Here is a 21,205-nt window from a genome sequence, read left to right as displayed (position 1 = left end):
TGGTCTCTCATGACAGCCCACAGAATGGTGAAAATGCCAGGTTTGAGGTTTTGTTTTTCAATATCTTTCTTCTCTGAGAACATTATGGGCATAGAGAAGCATAGAGAATCCCTATGAACACTGCACAAAAATTCAGCTGGGTCAATCAGTAAAAATATTTCCCTGATAACATATAAGTTTGGAGACCAAGATTACACTCCATCAGAAGATATTCTACTTGCCAGAAGACCTTCCAAAATATTCATAAGTACAACTTTGAAACTTAATATGTTCTTTTCAAAATGTCTCATACAAATGGTCAATGATCAAAAAGAAACACTGATTTGAATACTACTTTCCAGAGGATGACATCAACGATTCCATGTTTCATCAACTCAATTTGGTCTGAATGTTTATGAAAGACAGATTGGCCAATCACCTTACAGAAACAGTGAGCATTTTTTGAAACTATCATCAATAACCAAGATTTTAGCAGTCTCCATGATTTTCTTCTTAAACAAGATAAACCTGCTTGAGGAGAAAGTTTAAATGGTGAGCATCAAGGATTACTTTTCAGAATCTGAAGGAGATCCACACTGCTTAAGAGACATCCAAAAACTCCTGCTGGAATGTTGCTTTAGCATATAACCAGTACCAGCAGCAGAAGCCCTTATACTACCAAGTCACATTACTGTAGGCAGGGAAAACACCCGTCTTGCTTTCTGTGATGTGAAGGACAACTTTAAACTTCTTATGCTACAGTGATGCACAAAAGACTTGCTAGTCTAGTATCTTCCTGTGTCATTAATAGTTTCTATTTGTTTTATTTCTTAAAATAGAAGTTTAAACCAAGAGTTAGAAAAATTCTGATTCTACCTTTAACTTCTTGGAAATCTCCCTCCCTGTTCTTACAGACTTTGGTGTGTGGCTGAAACTCGCTGAAATACACACTGCCAATATAACCGTTGAAGTTCAGGCTTTGATCTGCTTCACTATGGCTACGGTTTGAGCCAATTGTAATTTCCTGGCATACCTCAGACTAGGTATATTTCCGGCTTTCAATTCTTCCACTCTTCAAACTGAATACTCTGTTGGTGCCAACTATTGGTGTCCTTAAAATACACGTAGGTCTGAGATTAAGGACACATAAAACAAAGAGATATCTCTTGTCTGCTTTACACATAGCAGTAAAAAAAAAAAACACAGGATACCTATCTTTACAATTGCCTCCTACTTTGAAAGGGATATTAGATAAAAGTTTGACCTAAGGAATGACATTCCATAGGTTTACACAGAATTAGCCTTCAGGTTTTTTAAACTGCTTATATACCCAGCAGTCATTTTGTTTTTAAACTCTGAAGTTCTGGGAGATAATTTTCCTAGTATTTTAAAGTTAGCATACGGATTTCTGGTTTGATGCTAATGAAGATTCCAAGTGGCACGGAGGAGCAAAAGACAAACAAATGCCATATATAATATTTGGATCAAAAGCAAAGAGTAAAACATAACTTGCCTTTCACATTTAATTATCATGTAATTGATGTGCCATATGTGAAACATTCTGGCCACAGCAATCGAAAACTGCAAGCAACTTCATAATAGAACTGTCTAAATAAATATAGCCTTTCCATAAACATTTTTCAAAAGTTAAAAATAAAATAAAATGTCACTCTATTTTAATGAAGCTACTTTTCTTAGCATCAGAGACTTTTACAGAAGTGATGAAGGTGATATATTTTATATTTTGACCTTATAATTTTTTAAATGAGGAAACTAATGTAGTGGACAGGAATAGGAATGAGTTAAAACTGAACAAAAAAATCCCAGTCTCTTTACTCCAAGTCTGGGTTCCTCTTTTCTATATCCATAGTTTTCAAATACCTTTAGCTCAAAGCTATTCTCAAAAATAATCAAATGCAGAATTTTGGTATAAAAACAGATCAAAGCAGAGATGTTCAGGTGGAAGCTGCTAGCAACCACAAGTCCCAGTGTGCTCACTCTCCCTCCCAGGTCGTATTTTCAGGAATCCCTTAGGTTTGGTAAAATCCAGTTTGAAAACCATCTGCTCTACACCATGTCATCTCATAAGTGTGGAAGAAAGCCAATTTTAAAAATGTGAAAAAAATCAAACATCAATACAAAAGACAAATTACAGTTCAATAGAACAATATGAGAACTGTCACAAGTTAGCTCATGACTAAGCATCAAATGAAGGAGGCTGAAAATGGGCACCCTAGGATTTCAGAAAAGGAAACAGCACACAGCACTGACAGTGATCTGGGGTGAGTTAACAACGAGAGTTAGGTCTTACAATATGGGTAGTACTGAACTGAGAAGAGGATAGTAACGAAGGAGGAAGAGGTAAAGGAAAGAGCATCAGCAACAGCACTGGAACAAGAACAATATAATTTCAATAAAGGGTGGGTCATGAAAGCTGAAAAGGGTTAAGTTAAACTCAGAAATATATGATGGGGCCAGATTATTTCAAGTTAATGAGTTCTAACTTTATCCTGCAGGCTACAAGGAATTACTGAAGGTTTCTGAGTCAGGTAGCAATATGATCAAAGTGTTTTAGGATTTTTATTCAGACAGCGGTGTAAAGATACTCTAGGAAAGAAAAATTAGAGGATAAAGAGCAGTTAGGAGGCTATCTACAGACATCCTGGCATGATGATGATCAAAACCAGGTTAAAGGCTGAAAGGACAAAAAGAAAAGGACAGGAAAGAAGACCGGAAAGGATTTAGCAAGTTACTTGTCATTTCAGGTATTGAAAACACATCCTGGATATTGGACATCTTGTAAACAGGATTCATATCTCAGATGATAATTGAGCTGTATCACCTCTAAGGTTCATTTTCAGTTCTGAAATTAAAATTCTATGTAACAGACTGAACATATTGAAAGGGGTGGGGATGAAGAGAGCCAAACACAAAAGTTTAAAGCTTGCATGACTACGAAAATGACAGATATAATTTCCAAAGTGAGACCTCTTTTATTGACCATTCCCAAACAAAAATAAACAGCAGGCCCAATTCCTTTTAAAATACTAAAATAACTAAAGCCAAAAAATCAAGTAGCATATGATGATACATAATCCTCTACAGTCAAGTGCTTCTTATGATTTAATGACCCACATTTTCCCACACTATACATCAGAGAGATAGTTCAGAGTAAAGCACACTGGGTTGTTATCAGTGCCAATATAAAACAGTACAAAATCATTTAACATATGGTTCTTTCAACCAGTCACACAGACACTCAACAGTAGGCGAACTACCTCTGAGTATGAATCAGAACAATATAGACACTTTATAGTTCGGATCTTTTATATTTCTATTTTTTTCATTAATTCATTGGTCTCCTGAGAGCAGCATGATATTGTTTCATTTTCTTTGTAACTCTGCATAGCACTTAATCTTCACATTGTATGCAAAAGAGCTGACTAATTCACGTTCAATTTTAAGTTCACTACTACCTCTAGATCTTTTCTCACTTATTAACCTTATAGTGAGTCATTCTCATTTTATATATTTATAGCTATTTATTATTCTGAAGTGTACTTCCATGAACATGTTCTCAGCGAAATTTATCGCCAAAATTTCTCATCATGTTTCCAATTTATAAAAGTGGTTTGAATCCTAATCATCCTGCCCTAAGTACTTCCAGCATGATCTACAAGTACTCTCATACTTTTCTACACTGACAGTTCACAATCAGCAAATTTCATCCTGGTTCTTAATGGATAAATTCCATTATCCTAATTGGATGACACAATTTTAAAACAGCAATTATTTGTAAGAAATTTTTTTTTCATATTTATAAAGGCTCCAATAAGGGTATCTCATCATATGTCCCAGAAATGTTTAAAGGAAAATTTATTTCTGGGTACCTGATAAATACCTGGGATTGTGATATTAAGATCTTACTTAAAAAATACTTTAGAGATATTTGATATCTCATCAAAAGGAAAACCAACTGCTAGTGGAATATAGCACTGAATTCATCCACTGAAGACAGTGATGGAGCTATGTTCCTAAAGACCTTTCAAGAAATAATACATTAGGACAGACAGCTATCTGAATCATTTAGAGACATCCATCTGCCATAACTTAAAGCAAACATATTAAGATTTCTTATATAATTCTAGACCATAAAAAATATCTGAAGAAGAAAATCTCAAGAAAACTAATGAATGTTAAAGTAAGTCTACCGTTCTTTAGATTTCAGGAGCAAATGACAACTGTGAAAACCCTTAAGTTCTGTCCTTAATTATAAATAGCAATATCATTAACACATGTGAATATAAATTTATCCATCACATGAAAGTCCTGGTTTAACATCTTTAAGAATCAAGATATAGAATAAATTCCCTAAGTTTTATAAGCTAATGCTGTTATAATGTGAGGACTATACATAATGATTTCAATTTACTGTGTTCAGGAGATTATTGAAATTTAAGCATAAACCACAGTTGCATTTAAGCTGTCTTAATTTAGAAACTGATAAAATGTTTCTGAATTAAGAAACATTTAGGTAGCCCCACAATAACTATCAATACATTCAAATCCAAAAGAGCTTGGCATGAGAAGTCATTATGTTTTATTTTTATGCTAATAGATTAAAAAAGAAGTCTCAGCATACCTATGTTGCTTAAGCCTGATACTGCATTTAAATTTGCCAAAGGAGGTATTAAATAGGGAAATGGAATTTCCAGTGCAGATGTAGCCATTAATTCACTTTGGTGATTATACTCGTGGCAGTGGTATCAAGTCTTCCATTAATTCCTGGAAGGCTGAATGCCATAAGACCTAAGAGATTCCTGAAAGCAGATGTGAGATAGCACATCAAAAATTAGGTAGGAGAAAAAGCAGAGAAGAACAAAAGAAATACACTTGAAACCCCTTCATAAATTCTTCACTGCTTCTGAAGACAAAGAATAAAATTCAAATTATTTCATATGGCATGCTGTCAGGATCTGACTTCTCTCTGCATTGGCACTCTCCAACTATTTCTCAGTCCCCAGTACATTCACTTACTAAGTTATCTTGCCCACACTCACAAGCATTTACACCCCATGACTTTCCTGACAGACCTCTGCTCATTCTTCCACTCAGCTAAAATAGACTCTTAACCTCTCCCCGAAAGTATAGCTATTCCCATAAGGGCTCCATAATGCACTGTGCAGAAACCTGTCACCATACCAAAGGCAAGTGTGGTAACCACTGACTGTTTTTCAACTCCAGATGGTAAAATGAACAATAATTTTGCTTCCTGTATATTTCCCAAGACATTGTAAGTGGGCTTTTTTTAAAATAAATGAATGAATGATTAATGAATTTTAGTATAAAATCAGAAATGTCATACTTAAATATAAAATAGATAAACATTTACTTAATAAATTAAATATTTACTTAGCACTTATGTTTCAGACATTATCTTAAGTGAGAAACAGATAAATAGGCTACAACAAAAACATGACTATAGACATTTACAATTATCAGGTGTGATAAGCGTTTATCAACCTACTATATGTAAATGGAATATTATAATGTTTTATATGATAGCAAGTCTGGCAACAGATTGTGTTGTAAAACATCTACGAGTACGAGATTAAGGTATATAAGAAAATCAAGGTAAATTCCATCTTTTAGAGAAGAAAAGAAATCCATTTGGCAAAGAGAATGAGTAACAAATGATAACTTTAAAAAAAAATGAGTAGCAGGACTTAATGAAATTGGCCTCGTGGAATCTCAAAGGTATTTGAGTTATTTATCAAGGCACTTCCATCAAATAAATTTTCTTCTTCAACTGCTTTCTTGTCTACAAAAGAATAACTTTCTACCTTGATTGTAGTTTAAAAAATAACTACTTTATTGAATTTGTTATGCCTTTTCTATATATTTATCCAAATGTGTATTTATTGGGTCTAGTATTGCCTTTTCATTTAAATTCTTGTCAGTGTTGAGCATCTGACATTTTATCATATGTTTGTTTCATTGATTAGAGCAAATCATAAAGCTGCTCTGTTTTTATCATGTCATTTTACTAAGAACTTTAAGTAAAAAGGAATTCTAATGGCAAGAAGTTGAAAGAGGATTCACTTTCCAAATGTAACTTAAAAGTACTTCATTTCATCACAATGGATAGGTATGAATTGTACATTGAGTATCAAACTAAAGAAAATAATACTAGGATTGGATTTCCATTTTTCCTACAGTTTTTCCAGTTACATTTTCTCATCATTTTATGCAAAATATTATATTTTCTTTCATCCAAATAATCATAACTATCTCATAAGACTGTCTCCCTGTCTGTGCACAGACAACGTAAAGAAAATAAAATGAAAGAAATCATATAAGTGTGTCAGCATTTCATCTTTTGGGTCTCTTCATATCAAGAACAAATGACAATTTCAATATGCAGCACATTTGGCTTCCCTGAAAATAAAAGTGGAGAACCACTTTGGTTAGCAACATTATGAAAATATCCACTTTTCTCTTAATGAAATAATTTTCGTAGGAAAGATTATGTTTTTCTGTGAATTATGAATTTGGGCCTGAATAAAGAAAAGATGGTCCTTCATTTGTCTTTTTTTATTTTTTTCTCTCCTGCAACATGAGAAAGGTCTTTCCTTGCAGTTTCAAATTTTAGATGATGGAAACAGTAAGAAGGCGCAACCTGTACTGGGTTATCAGAAATTAACTGTGATGATACTTTCTTTTTTATGAAATATTTTGAAAGCTGGTGGCTAGCATTAGCTGTCTAATAAAAGTCTAATAGAGTTTCCTTCTCCTTGCTTCCTCTGCATCACCTTATGCTGTTGGCCACAAACTTCCAAAACTGTTCTCATGGCACCCCACTTGCCTAGTTCTTTGCCTACCTCTCTCTAGCTACTCGTTATTTTGTCTTCTTGGGCTCTATTTCATCTGCTTATTCCATAAATATCAGAAATCCTCAGGGCCCTTCCCTCAGTCCTCTATCCTTCTCTTGGTATCTTTTTTCTTTTTCCTAGAAAATCTATGTGTGCTTTGATAAACAAACTCTGTTATTCCCAGCACATATCTCTCTCCTGAGTTCTAGATTCTTATCTCCTAAATATCTAGGGGATATTTCTTCTTGACAACCTTCAAGCACGTCACATGAAACAAACATTGAATTAACTCGGTGTGTTTTATAAAATAACATGTTTCTCCCCACCCGTGACTCCACCACTGCACAAAAAGAATCCCAAGGCTGATCCTCGACTCTTCCTTTCACACTCACCACTTATGTAAGTAAAGCACCAACTCCCATGAATCTACCACCTTAGTGTTGCTTAAATTCTTCCAGTACTTTCAAAACTACCATCAATATCTTAAATCAGGCTGTCATCATTTCTCACTGTATTAGCTTTCTAAGTCTCCCTACCTCCAGACATGCTCCTACCAACAGACCACCAAGATCCTTCTCCCAATTTGAGCTGTGTTTTAAACTAAAATGCATATCTGATCAGGTCATTCTTCCACTTAAATCCTTGCTCTTCCTCACTGCCCACAAGATAAAGATTTACGTCTTAGTTTGGCTGGCCAGGCCCTTCTTTATGATCACTACAAGTTCCTGCCCTTATAGAATTTACTGTTGTAGTGGGAGAGGCAAACAATAAACAAAAACAAGTAAATAAAATAGTGCTTGATTAAAATAGTTAAACTGAAATAAATACATGAAGAAAGTATATGAAAGACCTATTAGCTGTCAATATCACTAGCATAATGCTTGAACTCCAGAGTTAAAAAGAAGAAATTCAGGATACGTTCTAAGGAATGGAGCAGCATTGACAGGGTGTTCTTTCTACTCTTTGCCCCACATATTAAGCCAAATTTAGGCACGCTTGAGAAAAAATAGTGTGAGCTCTCCATTTTAAAAATCTTTAATGCACAATAAAAAGTGCTATAAACTAGACTATTATGGTGAGGTGTGAATTAATTTCACGTTCATCCCATGAAAACAAATGCAAATGTGCATGGTCCACAGAGCAGGATTTTTAAAGTAAGCTAAAAATATTTAAGTTCCTCCATTGAAAAAGAAAAACCCAGTCATCTTCATCCCAGCTAAAAATATTCTGTCTGTCTCCTAAGAAACCTCTATTAAAATGCGTCAGTGAGCAGTTATTATTGTTAATTCACTTTTTGAGAACTGTCTTCTACTAACACACATTATATTATAAAATACTAAGTAGCACAGAGTTAGAACCTTAGTTTCTCATATAAAAATAAAAGTTGAATCTTCAAAATTACATAATAAAAACAATAAAATGAAATTTAATAGGATATTTTTTACAACAGCTCAGCATGCATTTTTTATCAACTCCCTATAACAAAGGTGGCTGCATTCCTATTTTGGGTGATGGTTGAAAGTAGGTGATAGGTACATAAATGTACCTGTAGCAGAGCCACACTGGGGTGGAAGGAAAGGGATGCTTCTTGCATCATCGCCATTGGTGCACTCCAGTCAGACTGAGGTCCAGGAATGCCTCCAGGAGATGGTCCCCATTATGATGATAGAAAGAGCACTGACCATGTCCTATATCAATAAACACACTAACCTGGGGACAGAAACATACCTAGATATTCTATCTAGCTTCTGATTGTATCTGATATGAAGACTAGCTTCTGATTGTATCTGATATGAAGACTTTGAATGACCAATGTATAATTTAGCAAATTATGCTATTTGCAAATTAATGAAAAGTAAATACATGTTACACCAGCATACTTAGCAAGTTCCACATCGCATAATTGTGACTTTGCTTAAAGGACAATGTGATTTAAAGACTTGTTCACATTTTGCACAGGATTTTAAAACAGAAAATCATAAATATTTGGAAATAACTATTTGCATAATTCGTGCCAAATTTTGTATGCCTATTTTCCTCACAGAGTAAAATAAAGTCATTCTGACCAAATATGGACCCTCTCCCACACCTTATTCCTGGATTATAGAACACGACCCACTGGAGACCAGCAATGATTTTGACAGAAAGTGTATCTACATCTTTCTCTAAACAGTAAATTTAAAACAAAACCAATTACCTGTAGTGTGTGATCTTGAGAGTTACATGTACAATACAACTTTCATTTTTAAAAAATCAATTTTTGTCCTAAGGAGACAAAGGGCATGTTATTACCTAGAGCTTTATGTGTGTCTGTCCAGACCAAACAACTCTAAATCGTATCATAAATTACATAATAATAATGAACATATTTTTCATACAAATATATATATATAAATGTGTGATACACATTCAGAAAACAATATTGAGAGAAGGGAAGAATATATAGATCCTTATTATCAGATGAGCTTTTTCTCCAAATTCATAACAAAACAATGTCCGCAAAATATGCTGAATCACATACCTGATCACATCAGCTAGATTTGCACTTCACCCATCAAACTCAATGTACTATGCCATGAATAAACACATTCTTGGTATGTGAGTACATATGCTATTTGTATATTTGTTACATTCTTATCTTAGAAACAAGCAAGGTCTTGGAAAATAAGTGTATTAGTATTCTCTTTCTCTCTGTGTCACATACAGACACAACACAATTTTAGCATCAAATGAGGATTCCAGCTTTTTTAACATCCGACTCCAATTTATCGAGATGTACTCTTTCGAATTAATAAAAAGTAAAGTGATATCATGCTTCTCAATAGTAAGTTTCTTATATGCATAACTGCATGAGTAAAGCTTTACTTTTCATGTTACACATGTACTTCCAAAAGGAAATTCAAAAATGTCAAGGATAAAACAAATTTTAAAGTACAATTAGTAACAAACTATTCAAATTGTAGGTGGTAATGCTAGCAAACACTCTATTTTTTCTAGAATTTCTATGACCATAACCATCAATTTGTTTAGACTAGTAATCTCCAGATAGGTACTTTTCCTCTGTCTCCATTCTGAGAAATTAGGGTCTGCAAAGCCTCTTCAAGATTTTAGCCAGGAAGACTGAAAAAAATCAACTTTTCAGAATAAGTGACTAGAACATAAACCAGAAGATGGTTCTATCTTATTTTATTATTCAAAAACAAAACCTTTAAATTAGAATCAAAAATGTTAATATTATTTCAATACGAACTACAAAACTACTTCACTCAAAACAATGTGGTACTGGCATAATGATAGACATATGGATTAATGAAATAGAATTGAGTGTCCAGAAATAACCCTTACACTTATGGTCAACTGATTTTTGAAGACAAACAGTACTGAAAAAACTGGTAATGCACATGTAAAAGAATCCAGTTGGCCCCTTTCTCACAACAAATATAAAAATTAAAAATGGATCAAAGATTTAAATATAAAAATTAAAACTATGAAACTCTTGTAAGAAAACATGTAAAGTTTTGTGTTTTGGGATTAGGCTATTATTTCTTAGATATGACACAAAAAGGGCACGAGAACATAGCAAAAGTAGATAAATCTTACTTCATCAAACTTACTAACTTCTGTGCTTCATAGAATACCATCAAAAAGTAAAAAGATAATCTACAGAATGGAAGAAAAAAATGCAAATCCTATATCTGATAAGGGTCTAATATCGAGAATATGTAAAGAACTATTACAGCTCAATAATATAAACACAAATAGCTTGATTAAAAATGGGCAAATCAGAAAAGACATTTCTCCAAAGAAAACATATAATAGCTAATAAGTACATGAAAGCTTGCTTGACATCATTAGTCAGCAGAAAAATGCAAATCAAAATCACAATGAGATACCTCTTCATATCTACTAGGATGGCTGTAGTTAGAAAATAACTGGTGTTAGCAAGGTTGTGGAGAAACTGGAACCTTCAGACAGTGGTAGAAGGAATGTGAAATAGCACATTGGCTTTAGAAAACAGTTTGGCAATTATTCAAATGACACATAATTACAGAATCACCACATGACCAAAATTCTACTACGAGGCTTATATCCAAGAGAAATGAAAGCATATGTTCATTAAAAACTTATACACTAATGATCACAGCAGCATTATTCATAATAGTCAAAAAGTGGAAACAACCCAGTCTATCAAGTGAAGAATGGATAAAGAGTTGTGTGTCCATCCATATACCAGAATAGCACTCAGCTGTAAAAAATGAAGTGCTCATGAATGCTACAACATGGATGAACCTTAAAAACAGTATAGTAAGGAAAAGAAGCCAGTCATGAAAGGTCACATTATTCTATGATTCCATTTACATAAAATGTCTCAAATAGGCAAATCTATAGAAACACTATACAGACAGTGAGGCTGTTTAGAGAGGGGAACGGAGTGATTGTTAATGAGTATGGGGTCTCTTTTCGGAGTTAGGAAAATGATTTGGATTTGCAGGGGTGATGGTTCCACAACTTTGTAAATATTCTAAAAACTACTGTACTATACACTTAAAAGAGTGAGTTTTATAGTATGCTAATTATATTTCAATAAAAATGAAAACAAATAGTATGGAACAAAATACAAGGTGAAAGCTGAGGTGCTTCTCCAAAACGTCCAACTCTAAGGTTGAGTAAATAGCTCATTCTGAACAGTTCCTAGTTAAAACTTCTAGGATATAGTCACAAATCAGCTTCAGTCTGTTGGGCTCTTTAGATGATTTTGTGCTTACTATTATTTTCTACCATATTCATACGCTATTCTCTGGAACTGAGAGGCTAAAGAGATCTGCCTCCTTTAGCCTTTCCAATATCCATCCTGTTTTCTTCATACTAACAAGAGTATAAAGACACAGCGTCACATCATTATCCATCCAGCCATTCACATTCTCCAACTGTTTTTCCCACCAATTTCCATAAGACTTTGGGAGTTATGGAACAATCAGATTCCTCCAAGTCTATTTCAGTATTTTAAAAATGTGTTGACGTTTTCACCCTGTGAAACCTGCATAGATAGGCCTTCCTTTCTTTTCCATAACCACCAAGCCACTGGTAGAGCTGCTACATTCAACCTCTCACTGTCTCTGAAAACAAACTTCTAATATCTATAATCTGTCTTCTTCCATATCCATTATACTGAAATTCTGATCTCAAAGGTTGCTAATGACCTCCAAATTGCCGAAGCCACTCGATTTTCCCAAGATCTGATACAAATGTACTTCTCTGAAGCTTTCCGATGCTGTTAAAGAAAGAAAAAAAGCTTTCTTCAAATTACCATTTTCTCTTTCATCTAAGTAAAAAGTTCTGTAGCTGATCTTTATCCACTGTCCCCAAGGCACAAAGGTTTTCTCGGAGTAGTGACATGCACTGGAGTCATCAAAACATACATACTGCACATTCACTAGTATTTTTTTTTTATTCACAGGCAAACTAAGTTCTGAGAGTCTCATTTCTTATGTAAATTGAGAATCTCCCAGGGTTTTTGTAAAGATGATATGAGATATTGTATGCAAATTTCTTAGCAGTGGCCTGCCACTTAAATGGTAGCTTTATGATGATTAGTATTATTTATATTTTCATTATCATCAAAATCACTATTATTATACACTTTTATAATAACCAACTTTAAACTCTATCCCCAGTTCTGCCTTGTCCTTACTTCTGAGCAACTTTGGAATCCTCTGGGGCAGAGGTCCCCAACCTTCGGGCCGAGGGACCGGTACTGGTCCGTGGCCTGTTAGGAACCGGGCCACACAGTGGGAGGTGGGCAGCAGGCAAGGGAGTGAAGCTTTATCTGTATTCGCAGCTGCTCCCCAAGGCTAGCATCATGGCCCCAGCTCCACCTCAGATCATCAGGCACTAGACTGTCATAGGAATACCGGTCCCTGGTGCCAAAAAGGTTGGGGACTGCTGCTCTGGGGGATTGAGACATCAGATGTGCTCCTACTCCTGCCCACTCCCTCAGTCTACCCATAGTGCAATTTATCATCCCTCCCAACAATCCTTAAACACCACTATTTTATGAAGACATCACCATTCTCTCAGCCTCAGGCTTAAAAACCTGGCGTCAGCTTTTATTATTTGGAAAGAATTTGTTCCCAAGTTTACTCAACTGTATCTCTGTAACATTTCCTGAGTGCATCCCCTGTCCTCAATTTCCAGAAGAAAATGAGGCCAGTCCCTCATTATATCCCACTTGCATCAATAATTCCTGGACCTGGCAAAAATATCACAATCAAAATCCAGGTCTTTGGCACTACGCCACACCTACCAAATCATCACCTCCAAAGAAGAAGGCCTAGAAATCAGTCAAATTGAAAACTTTCCAGGTAACTAGCATATAACCTGCCAGATGTAGAAATCAACGGCATACTAGGGAAACAACCTCTGACAGTTTAACTCCAATATCAGCTCTTTTCAATGTTTCTTTTTACCCAAAAATGCCAGGTGTAGTATCCCAGATTTCAACTCCCTGAGTACTACCCTAAAACATGCTCTACCTTTCCAATACCTACAGAGTAAAGTACAATCTTAATTACTCAACATTCAACAAAATCTGTTCCAGCATCAATAATAATAAGTGCTGAGTGTATGAAAACTAAGGATTAAACCTTGGTGGAGCTAACAATCTAAAAATGGCAAGAGAGCATGAAAAGGTTGGGGGGACGATGAATATAGGCATCTATCTATTAAAAACCTCTATCATGCTAAGCAAAGGACCTACGGTTAGAACTAATTTTCTCCTCAGCTTGACATTCAAAGCCCCCCATCAGGCTTCATCCCCATTTACTACCATTTACCCAAGCTCCAGTCAAAATGAACAATTCCCACAGTTTCCATAAGAACTCTGAGTTTTTCTGCATGTAAGTTTTGGCTTATAGTTTGCTCTCTACTTAGAATGTCAACTCATACTATCCCATTAGCTTGGGCTCCATCCTTGTCATCTTTCCTGTTGCAACTAGCCCAAATCCCCAAATGGGAAAATAGTTCTTCATGGCACTCTGAGCTTCTACAGCTCTATGTGGAGCTGAATGCCTTCTGCTCTATATAATATCTTATTACCGTTATAGTTCCTATTACATCACAAGCCCCTGTAGGAGAGGATTCATAATGGATATTAAATCTCACAGCACCTACTGTATGCCATAAACACATGTTTAATTAATGGACATAAACAGGTAACTAATGCTTTCATGAAAACTGAATTCTGGTACCTCTTTGGGGCTTCATCAGATGAGAAAAAGTTCTCCAAGATGAAATTATCAATATAAAAGGATAGCTGATTAAGTTATAGTTAATAATGGAACTTGTTTTCATCATTAAATGGCTAAATCAGTCTATACAGTAGTGCCATGTTTAATGGCAAGTTAACAAATTACGGGCACATTTAGCTGTGAAGTAAGCTTTTACTAGCTAGGAAACTAAATTTCATGAGAAATATTATCTAAATTTCTCGAGAAAAACATACACAACTAAAATACGCTAACAATTATATTCTGGTCTGAAATGTGAGAGTGTCTCTGTGACTGATTATATATGTGTATATAGAGATGTAAACACTCTGGAGATTCTGTGCAATGGTGCGAATTGAGCTTCATATTAAAAACCAAACAAAATCAAGCCCAGATCTCACCAGGAACACCCTATGCACAGCTAAACAGGTAGCTTTACTGAACTGAAAGTTTCACTAAATAAGGTTTAGTAGCACAGGAGGACACTAACAAAATACTAGGTGTGATCACCACGTAAGGAAGCCAGCCCTGTGTAGACGCTGCTGCAGAGCGGCCACTTAATCTGCACATTTGAACACAGGGATAAAAAGACATAAATTATACTGGATTTCATAGTCATACTAGTCCATATGGAATAATGCCACCAGAAGCAGAACCATTATTTTGACAACAAAAAGACAGTGAGAGTTCGAGAACTTAACATACTTTGTTAAGGACTTAATATGTTTTATAAGAATCTTTCATAACCAGAAAGTAAGGCGTTCAAATTTTAGGCAACAAAATGCAAATAAGACCACGAGAGAAAAGCAATAAGTTTAAAAGTAAACAGGCAAATTATAGTCATTTTTTTTTAAACTAAGAAAACCTAAAAAGTGAATTAACATTTAATTTCCAAATGTGCATTGCTACTGGCTCCTTCAAGCACCTCCCACGGACACTGGGTTAAACTGTGGCACCTGGAGCTCCCCATTGCCTCTGTTCCCAGTTTCTGAAACAAAGTTCTCACTGAAATCACCAAGGACACAGAAAGAAAATAAATGCATACGGCACCATTAAGAGGGATGTTGGTTTTGGGTTATGAAGAGAGGAAAACTCAAGAATAACTCAGTCATTATTTAAATTTATGTATCAAGGGTTATTATGAGCATAATAAACATAAAAATGACCGATTTTCTATTTCCACGCAGATTGATGCAAGGAAAAATGAGCTTAAATTTCTGCAGCAGCAGAGACTTAGGCTAGATTGAGAGAGTTCCCTGACTGCGTGCTGTGTTAGGTTTTAGGACAGTCTGCCAAAAGGCTATAGAGTTTTCCTTTCTGAACATGGTTAAGAATCAGATAGGCTGCATCAATGGTGGGTGACTTATCCAGAAAATAAAAGTAAAATCAGTGACTCACAAAGGTCCTTCTAATTTTTTTTATATACTTAAAATTAGGTAAGTCAAGAAAATTTTATTTACTGCCTCCAATAAAGATGAACATTTCCAAACACTGCTTTATCATTTATATAATTAATTCCAGTGTCCAGATGTAAAAACTGAAACTTGAAGAGAGGTTACATAGTCAACATGATTAGGGGAGTCAGTACTTTTTATTTACAGTATTATTGACTATATTCCTTATGCCATACTTTACATACTTTACATGCAATTATTTTGTAACTACCAATTTGTACTTCTTAATTCCTTCCCCCTTTTCACCAATCTCTCTGAGCAATCAGTATTTAAAGCTAGGTTTACAGGGTTTTGAATCCCATGTCATTGCACTATTTTACATAAAAAAAAAAAAAAAAACAGGATCATCACACTTGGCTTCCTTTACATTGGTAAATAGCTGGGGTATCTGGGCTGCATTTTAGAGAGGTGGGAAGTGAGTTTGAGCACAAGAGACCTTCGGAACAGGCCCATCGTTTGAGTGCCCAGTTTGTACACAGCAATGTAACTAGGAATGTATCAGAGGATGGTTTCAATTCAAGCACAACGAGAAACCAACACTATCACGTATGTTCAAAGATACACTAGACCAAAATATCAGCCATGCCTTCTGCTTTACATATGCATGGTGAACCAAAAATAAAAGTGCTAGTGGGGTCAATACGCATAGTGTGCATTCTGCCAGGGAGGTCAAGGTTGCAACCCCAAATCCTCTGTGAACCAAAGAAAATTTTATGGAGGAGTACTTCTGATCCTGACCTGGCCTCATCTGTAACCCTGCCCAGTTTCTAAGCGAATGCATGAAACTTTGTCAGTAGTGGCAGGACACATTAAATGAGAGAATCGAGATAGCTCAATATAAAATATAAAAAATATATTGTCTTAGTCCATTCAGGCCGCTACAACAAAATACCACATACTGGGTAACTTATAAACAAGAAAAATTTATTTCTCACAGTTTCGGCGGCTAGAAGTCCAAGATCAGGGTGCAAGCATGGTCAGGTTCTGGTGATGGCCCTCTTCCAGGTCACAGACTGCTGACTTCTCCCTATGTTCGGGAACATGACAGAAGGTGCAAGCCAGCTCTCTGGAGCCTCAGTCTATAAGGGCATTAATCTCATTCGAGGGCTCTGCACTTGTGACCTATTATTCCCTGAAGGCCCCACCTTCTAACATCATCACACTGGGCATTAGGATTTCAGCATACGACTTTGGGGGTGACACAAACATTCAGACCATAGAATCTATCATTAATATCAGAAAAATAACTCCTGAAACCTGTTCTATTAAAGATGAGTCAGTAGAATCTTCTATTTATATAAAGGAAAATGTACTACTTAATCAGAAAAATAAGGCAATGGTAAATTAAAGTACAAGCAAGGACTATACTATTATTCTCTCTGAAACTTGAGGTTAAAGTGTCTTGACAATAATTGGATTCGAAAAAGAGACAGTTGCGAAAATCGTAATAGACCAATTTATAGAACCAGAAAGGTATCAAAGCAAGTGAATTTCTGAAATATCAATGAGAAATTAAATTCTCAAAAACACCAATGAAAAGATTTACATTTTTCACATTTGTTTACTTATTGAGCTTAGTCTTTGAAAGGAACTGCATGAACTCTCCTTTCTTTAGTCAAGGTCAGTGGGTAACACAGTGAGTTGTGTTTGAAGTATGCACATTTCTCTCATCTTCTGAGTAATTATTATAATAGTTGACCTTGGAAAACCTAATGTGAAATACTGTTGCCAAGTTGAAACAACACATAACTAAGGATAAGAAAGTGGATGTTGTAGTCAGAATTCCGTCCATAATATAGAGTATGGATAGACATAAATCTATTTCGTACATAAAAAAAAAAAGTTTCATAGTATGAGAATAAAACTGTATATTCAGACACAATTCAAATAAAAGAAAGCAGTTGAAATATTAAAACAAAACAAGTAATTTCTTAAATGAGATGGCTGATTGCCTCTTCTAAATTAGTAATAAACCCACATTAATTATTAAAACATACAACATGAATGGAAGCTTTTGAAGTAAAACTCTCATTTATTGCTTAATGTGATGCCAAGTTCGCTCTCACTTTTCACTCCCAGCAGTCATACGTCCCCACCCAGAAGGACACACCTGAGGGACAGGCCCAGAGTACAGTCCTTAGATAACATTTTTCACACTTTGCTTTTGAAAAAATAAAAGTAAATTTTCTAAAAAAGAATAAAAAACATGGGAAAATGTTTTGGGTCACCTATATAGTTTAAAGGACTGTGTTGCTTACAGTCTAATTTGCATACAAAAACAATTCACAAAGGAATAGATGCTAAGGCAAAAATGAGTACTACACTCGGCTATTAACCTGCCTCTGACTCTGGCCTCAGCCTCTCCAGGACTCTTTGGTTTTCATCTCTAAAATGAGGAAATGCAATTATATAATTTTATGTGGTCTTAAAAATACCCTGATACTGAATATCAATAGGTTTAATATTCATTTTACTCACTGGATTTTCTGTTCCATGCCTTTTTTGGACAGTACAAGGGAAAATCGCAAGGAAAAACAGAACACTAAGACCATGAAAGCATCACCATTTTCCTCAGTTACAAAATAAGAATAATTTTTTGTGGGGCTGCTTTGAGCAGAGGATTAATTAAATAAATACAGTGTCTAGTGCAATCTGGTGCTCTGCATGAGGGGACTTGAGTCTCCTTTACTAACAAACTATGTTTTACATTTTACAGAGACATTCATATAGGAATCCTGACAATTGAAAATAAGTTGAATCCAGAAACAGTGAGTTATTGGAAATATCCATGATCTGGCAATGAGAATGATAAAACTACCTTAATAATTAAATGAGTCGGTCCCACCAGTAAGTCTACCTCTAATTATCCCTGTGCTGATGCAAGTGTTCTCTACAGTACAGTGTACAAAGTTATATTTTAAATCATGTACCATACGTCCTCTCATAATGTTAAGGATCTCCATACATACTTTTTCCCCTAAAGAATCTCAAAGGAGATATCACCATCAATTAATGCAAACTAATACTGAGTGCTATTCTTCAAATGATGCTATTCTTCAAATGTCATTTCACTTTAATATATAGGAAGTTTTAACATTGTTGCCAACATATATTCCAACCACTCAAACAAATTTTCATGTACTATCAGGCACTAATGTTAACAAAGAAGGGTCAGCAGACAAGTGACAAACAACTCTCCAGCCACCTCTGCTAAATGAAGCAAAAGCTTTAGATTAACTGTACGACACAATGAAGAATAAGATAGCAAATCAAGTATAACTATTTCAACAACCAAAATCTATCTGCACAGTATAAAATGCTAAAACAGGTATAACTAACTGTAAAAGCAAGTTGCAAAGTTCTCTTATTTCCTAAAGTAATAATTATTTCTATTCACCTAAATTTTGTATTCAATAATTATTTCTATTAATTTGCACATACACACAAACACACACAACAATTTCGGTAAACAAATACATCAAATTTTCTTTTTCAAAAATTCCATAAATTCCGAAAAAAGTTATTGGCCTGAAATCATCTTGACCTTAAGGCTTAAATCTGAGAAGGAACCATTAAGTAGGCAAATAGTTAAGAGATGACCAAACTTCATCTTCTTCTTCAGAAAGATAAATAAAAATGCTACTGTAGGAAGTGTTGCTGAGAACACTAAAAACTGTATACAGTTTTTAAAACAAAAGCTGATATATAATATTCCAGTGAGTTAATATGCAATTATCACTTGACTGCTCCCCTTTTGGAACTCGTAATAGGTTTCAATCTGTTATATGTGCCTGTTCTAAACAGGATTTGAGTAAGCAGCAGAAAAATGTAAAGCAATCAAAGGAAACACAATTACACTAATCTTAGTATACATTCCTAATATATTTGCATAAGGATAAGAATTGAAAGGCATCTATAGATACCCGAACAGAAGTAACAGTAGATAGGAGTATAGGGAAGTTTCTTTCCATAATTAATTCAGAACTACTGAATAATACTTTGAATAAAATTTTAAATATTTTTTAAAGGATACTTATTTTCTCTATTTTATCATCACAGAAGCTTTTATCATCATTGGACACAATTTGCTAGGAAAACTTCCTGTGAATCTAAGTTGTTGTAGGTCAGAGTTCTACTCTTTGAGACGTGATTTTAAAAGCTGCTGAGAATTTAAGAACACAGTAATTCCCTGCATTTGGGGACCTAGGAGAAATGCTGGTAAGTTCAAGGAAAGGTCCCATTTGAGCACCTGTTCAGTATTTGTAATAATTGTGCTCATGTGATAAACACGACACTGCATCAGCTGCCCCTCCTTTCCCAATTAGTTCTTTTATCTTCAAAAATAAATAGTTAAGAGCAGAGACTTCAGCTTGCCAGCCCAGGTAGAAATGCAATGTCTTTCTCTAACTAGCTGGGAGATCCTGAACATGTTATTTAGCTTCTCTGGGCCTGAATTACACATATCCTCCTTTCTTATATAGAAATAATAGTAACACCCCACAGAACCGTTGTGAGTACTGAATGAGAAAATATATAAATAGCTTAGACTAGTTTCTAACACATATTAAGTGCTTTATAATTACTATTTTATTATTAATTAATATTATAATTGTCCTAGCCTGACTTAAACCTGCTTGAGTATTTACAAAATCTCAATGAGTTTTTACTTCACTTCCAGCCACACACGTTTTCCCCTTTTGCCTAAATCAGGAGTTAGTAGATCCCTGAGACTCCTAGTGGATTTGTGGATTCACTTCTGATAAACTACTTTTAATATTATTTTTTAAATGAAAAAGATATTCCCCAACCACCCAAAAGTGTTTTTTTTCATTGTTTTATCACTTTAGTCTATTGATATTTAAGATGTTCAATGTAGTATGGATATACCAGGTCAGCTGCTATTATAAATTCCAACAGAAAAAGGGATTAAACAAGGTTTTTCTCTTTCGTATAACTTTGGTATGTAAGCAGCCATACTTGATATGGTTATTCAATGTCATAGATGAGATATTCCTTCTATTTTATTGTTCTGGTATCCTGGAAAGGCAGTTAGGTCCCCTTACCATAACTCAACTCAGCCTGTGGGTAATGGAGAAGGGGGAGCGGAGGCATGCCTCTTTTCTCCGAGCATAGGGCCTATAAGTTGCCGACATCACTCAGTTTGTACTTTATTGGGCATAACTTAGCCAGGACTACATCTAGCTGAAAGTAAGGTGGGGACATATCCTGCTCTATGTCCAATGCAGGAGCCTTGTTACTAAAGAAAGAATGTGAGAATGGATATGAGGACTAGCATGCTGTCCCTAAGACAATGCTATTCCGTGAAGCCCAGTTTAAATATCATGCAGATATTTAGAACTAGAAAACACCTGAGTCTACATGGTCTGACATTCATGTTGACACTATATACTTTAAACAAAAATGTATAACAGAAACTTAGCTATACCATTGAATAAAACACATTATAATATTCATCTAGATATCTATAATATTGCTAGTCTCCTCGCACTGAGAGGACTGTGATATACTGTATCTAAAGCAACCATTCACAAGTCTGCATTCAATAAAGGTTCATTCTCTTTCCTTTTATCTTCCTTCTTTATAGCCCTGGACTGTTGCTACTCCCAGGTTATAA

General features: G+C 35.0%; 1 protein-coding gene across 6 annotated transcripts in view; it reads right to left on the bottom strand.

Moving 5' to 3' along the window:
- CTNNA2 (catenin alpha 2) overlaps positions 1 to 21,205 on the bottom strand; it is a 967,153-nt gene that overhangs the window by 921,520 nt on the left and 24,428 nt on the right. The window contains exon 1 of one of the 6 annotated variants that reach the window (XM_016123445.2): positions 16,506 to 17,462. The exons of the other annotated variants lie outside the window; for them this stretch is intronic. The gene's annotated coding sequence lies outside the window, so the exon portion shown is untranslated. Of the gene's footprint in view, positions 1 to 16,505; positions 17,463 to 21,205 lie in introns of those variants that run through there. 6 annotated transcript variants of the gene reach the window in all.

The sequence above is a fragment of the Rousettus aegyptiacus genome, unplaced genomic scaffold (assembly GCF_014176215.1).
Source record: "Rousettus aegyptiacus isolate mRouAeg1 unplaced genomic scaffold, mRouAeg1.p scaffold_m13_p_7, whole genome shotgun sequence".
Lineage (NCBI taxonomy): Eukaryota > Metazoa > Chordata > Mammalia > Chiroptera > Pteropodidae > Rousettus > Rousettus aegyptiacus.
The sequence above is the reverse complement of the archived record's forward strand: the minus strand, read 5'-3'. Positions and strand labels throughout refer to the sequence as shown.